Source organism: Camponotus floridanus, unplaced genomic scaffold (assembly GCF_003227725.1).
Source record: "Camponotus floridanus strain SB8 unplaced genomic scaffold, Cflo_v7.5 scaffold235, whole genome shotgun sequence".
NCBI lineage: Eukaryota > Metazoa > Arthropoda > Insecta > Hymenoptera > Formicidae > Camponotus > Camponotus floridanus.
The window spans coordinates 97,147-102,957 of record NW_020229365.1 but is presented as its reverse complement, the minus strand read 5'-3'; positions in this window follow the sequence as shown (position 1 = coordinate 102,957).

Sequence of the window (5,811 nt, the reverse complement as noted above, 5' to 3'; positions counted from 1 at the left end):
GATTATGTCGTATTTCTTATGTCATAATTTTGCCTTCGATGTTTGGAAAGAATTATCATATATGTTTTGTAAGATTTCAACAAATGATAAGATGAAACAACAACGTTTCTTAATACTTATTTTTAATTCTGCCGATATATTCTTATGATTTAATAACGATAAAAAAAACATGTGGTATTTACTATTATACATTAGTGTTTTAAACATTATATATATAAATTTAGTAAAATTATACTTATACACTAGATTATATTTACGTCGGATCTTTAGATGCTTATGTTCAGCATTTTAATTTAGAATAAACTGTTTGTGTAATTTGCTATATAATATCTCATTGTTGTTTAACTATACAAATGTTTTTTAATAACAGATGGATGTTATGCCTGGAACAAAGAAAAATTCAAATATTTATATATATAATGATTATGTATATTATAATGATTATCGCTATGAGAATATCTTTCGATGCAGTAAACATCAGACAATGAAATGTTGTGGTGCAGTTATGCTGCTGGATAATAATATACATTTGTTACAAGAACATAATCATGCATCATCTAAATTTGTTAAAGAACAAATGGAGATGAAAGAAGAAATGCTAAGATTTTCTCGTGACACTCATGTTGGATTTAAAGAAATGTTTGATTTAGTGTGCAGAAGGTAAAATTACTTATATTTTATATATTAAGTCACATATATTCATGAATTTATAAATATTTTATGTAATTTAGGGTGCACTTCCACTATTATTCTTTATGTCATTAAAATGTTAAGAGATAAATGTTTTGGGTTTAGATTTATTAATTAAATTGTATAATTTATATAAACATGTTTTTGTTTGATTTATTTGGTAAAAAATTAAAATTATATTTAGTGATTCCAAACTAATATAATGTGTTATAGAAGTTTATACATATTTAATAATATTTAAGAATGTGACAATAAATATAATTAAAATAATTTTCTCTTAAAAATAATTGTTGCACTATTCATAAGACAGTTAAAATATAATCTATTAAATTGTAAAAAAGTTATAATTTTTTTATTATTATTCTTATTATTTTTTTCGTCTTTTGCACGTTGTGACTATTTCTCTATATATTCTTTCTTGTTTTTTCCAGCCATTGTTCTCTTCCTCTTCTTTTTAGTTTTTCTTTCGTTTTTGCATTGCTACTCATCGTTTCCTTTTGTTGACACTCACAATCAGTTACCTATTATGTCTCTTATCTTTCTCTATTTAATTTTGCATTTTACTTATCATCTTTTTAAAACTTTTAAACGCATGTGACCTACATTTCACCTATTATTATATTTTTTTCTGCTCATGTAACATTACATTTCTCTTATCTATGATACTTATTACATATTACATTTACATCTTTCTACATCTTAGAATCTCTAATCGAAATACAACATTCACATTTCTATTTAATTCTACTTATATGTTCGTACTCGCATTTACATTTTCGTTACATTCTATATATCCTAATTCTTTCTTTTAATTATAAAAACAAAATTTCTTTCCTTACCTATCCTGTTAAATTTATCCTTTTCTCTTATGTTATTTTCTCCTATTCCATTATTTGTTACCTATACTACTCATTTTACATTCTTCTCTTTGTTATCCTGTTTAAAATTCTTTTTTTAATCATAACTTATTTTCTCAGCCGCAACCATTTTTTTCCTTAAACAATTCATTTTCTTTTTATTTTCTTTCATTCTTCTACACTGAATTTAATCTTTTTCGCTTTTGTGCCTCTTGACTTATTTTCTATATTCTACTATTCTATTCTATTATATTTTTTTCTTTATTGTCAAATCTTGTTATTATTCTCTTTTATTTTATTTAATCTCTTAGTCTACCATAATTACTTTTCTTCTATTGTACACATCTCTTATTCTCTGTATTTCTGCCACGTGCAGCCATAATCTCATTTTTTCCTATATCCTACTTTACTTTCTAACCGCTTCCTAACTTTATCCTTCTTTTCTCCAATTACTCGGTTTTTGTATATCCTACTTTTCTCAAAAATATCCTATTCTTCTTCGCTTTCTTAATTTTCTGCCTTTTATATTTAAAATTTTTTACTTTCTCTTTGCTTATAACACTCACACGTGCACGTCCTTTAATGATTTTAATCCGGATAACGCACGCCTATGCGACGTACTAACGTGAATTAAACGCTTTTTTTCAAGATAGCATGCGATGATGCGATGTAGTGAACTAAGCAGAAATGAATGCTTTTAATCCGTATAACGCACGTCTATACAATTTTCAAACTAAAATTAAACGTTTTTTTTTAAGATAGCATGCGATGATGCGAACTACTGAACTAAGTAGAAATGAGTGCTTTTAATCGGAATAACGCACGCCTATGCGACGTACTAACATGAATTAAACGCTTTTTTTCAAGATAGTATGCGATGATGCGAACTACAGAACTAAACAGAAATGAATGCATTTAATCCGAATAATGCACCCCTATGCGACGTATTTACGTGAATTAAATGCTTTTTTCAAGATAGCATGCGATGATGCGAAGTACTGTACTAAAGTAGAAATGAGTGCTTTTAATCCGAATAACGCACACCTATGCGACGTACTAACGTGAATTAAACGCTTTTTTTCCAGATAGTGTTACGTCCCGCAATAAAATTTTTCAAAATCCTTATATTATACTATATCGCATATTAAAATCTCAAAAACTATATCTATATCATAACCTTATCTACTATTATTGTATAATAATGTTTATATATATATATATATGTCCCGCGCTGACAGCATATGTGCAGTACGCTCCTCGAAAGTCGCTACAATATACCTGAAAATTGTAAAGAAATATCAGTAAAATGTTATAATATTATCATTTCATTATTACTCTCTATAAAATTTCGTTATACTAGTGGAACTAACCGTAAAACCCGAAATAGCAAATATATTTATATATATATATATAGACAAAATCTAACAAAATGAACCTAACCGTTATCACTGGAAATTTATTGAATAAACTTTAATTAACTATATTGAAAATCATAAAGCCATAATAATGTAAAGAATTTCAAATCTAAAGTATATATATATATTTACAACTATCTCTCATTATTCGAATAATCAATTGTAATGAAACAGATTCGATAACGATTCATTTTGTTAACAAAAAAAAAAAAAAAAAACAATACATGATATAAAAGGAAAAAAAAGGGAAAATATATACTTACGTAGAATAGATTTAAGCTCTAGTTAAAGTATCGTAAAATGAAAGATCAATTATCCTTCCGATACATATATATAATCCACACCCTTCAAATATTAATATAGGAAATTTTCCCCCTTATACGTGTATACTCGTACATAGATCCCCAATTTCAAGAATCTGTAAAGGAAAACCAATCGATATAAGCCAAATCTAGCAATCTTATATTTTCCATTAGAGACAAGAAACACTCTTATAAGTAAGAATCAAAACCTTCAACGATTAACATTAACAGAATTGTTTCACAAGGCCTTTTTAAATAATTATTAACAATATAACCTTGAGGACCAAACCATATAAAAGGAGACGCAAAGACTTGATTTACAAGCAAGAATGCTTAATACGAATAATTAATAAAATAAACTCTGCGCGAAAACTAAATAAAATCGTCCTTACAATAGTGACATATATACATATTCATATAAAGCCACTTAGTAAAAATACGTACTCATTACATTACGAATAAATAACCGAGAATAAACGTATGTTACGTCCCGCAACAAGAATATTATAAGAATAAATTTTTTCTTTACTTTTCTATTTCTTTCCTTATTTCAATAATCAAATACTATTCAACTCATATTTTATTCAATATATACACATTTAACCATGATTATTTCTTTTATTACTATATATATATTCAACAAATAAAATCGTATACTAGTGGAACTAACCGCATAGCCAGACACATAATAGAAGTAGATTATATACAGATACAAACTAAAGGAACAACAAAATGAACCTGACCATTATTGTCAAAATTTATAAATATCAAGGAAATATACAGGGTCTACCAAAAGTGTGGAAACCCCTAAATATCTCGGAAAATATACGTTTTACAGAAAAGTGTTTCCAACAAAAGTTGTAGGGTTTAAGAAGATCTATATACTGATTCTATCAGTTTGACCTTGGATGGCGTCGTCAAGGTCAGGTCAAGGTCACATTGACTTTTTTAAATGACACCCCCTACATTTGATTGCATATTCTTATAGCTTAATTCAAGAGCTTTCCAAAACACTATAATAATGTTCATTTTTATTAAGTACTTTGCGAGTTATGAGGGTTGAAATAATTTCTTAATTTTACATAAACCATAAAATATCTAGTAAACCATTCATTTTTCGATTATCTTACCTTCATACTTTTATGTACAAAATAATGAAAGGAATCAATTGGTGTAAAGAAAACATACAGTTGTTTTTAAGAAAAAATATGGAATTGTTAATTGCAAATTACATATTTTTTCTTAGAAACAACTATGTGTTTTCTTTACACCAATTGATTCCTCTCATTAATTTGTACATAAAAGTATGAAGGTAAGATAATCGAAAAATGAATGGTTTACTAGATATTTTATGGTTTATGTAAAATTAAGAAATTATTTCAACCCTCATAACTCGCAAAGTACTTAATAAAAATGAACATTATTATAGTGTTTTGGAAAGCTCTTGAATTAAGCTATAAGAATATGCAATCAAATGTAGGGGGTGTCATTTAAAAAAGTCAATGTGACCTTGACCTGACCTTGACGACGCCATCCAAGGTCAAACTGATAGAATCAGTATATAGATCTTCTTAAACCCTACAACTTTTGTTGGAAACACTTTTCTGTAAAACGTATATTTTCCGAGATATTTAGGGGTTTCCACACTTTTGGTAGACCCTGTATATAATGGAATTAAAAATCGATGCATACTAATATATTGATTTATTTATTTAGAAATAATTATAAAATAACTCCCGGTGACAGTAAATCATTTTGTTGAGCCAAATAAATAAGAGGAAAATACTTATGCTTACTCATATATTATTCATCGCTTTCTATAGAAGTATACTATAGTATAGACTGACGTATATACAGTCTCCTTCCAACGTACATGCAAAGCTCCATCTGAAAAGAATGAATTATTCAATCTATATATACTGACAAGGTAATTATAATTTTAATAACTCTGTAGAAGCATCGTTTAAGCCAGTTAAAGAATGATTATTATATTGACAATCTCAAACATAAAATTAGCGTAAGATATAAAATACTGAACTAAAGCGAATATGCATGAACTTATACATGAGACTTTTAGAAAATATAAATCTTAATAATTCAATCTTACAAGATGAATATAAAGCACGAACGTAAAAATTAATAAATGATTCTCATAAAAGTACCTATGCAAGTTTCAATATAGAATATGCATGATCGAATTAGCAACTGTCTCGAAAGGAAATACTTACGAAAGAATACAGCAGAGTAAAGGCATTACATAATAGTAACGCTAAGGCTTAAAACTCGTGGTCGTCTAATTGTCTGAAAACAAATTTAATAAAGAATAATAAATGATCTTGAATAAAGCTAATAACTAATATTAATAAATTCATAACGAAATTATATGCTAAACGACTTGTATGATACTTCAAAATTATTAAGGTCAATAAAAACGAGTATAAGAATAAATGAATAAATTTTATACTTAACTCTTTGTCTCATGCAAAAATTATAAGAGCCTTATAATGCTCGACCAAGGTCAGCCTCGCATGATTTGTTATCTCCCCC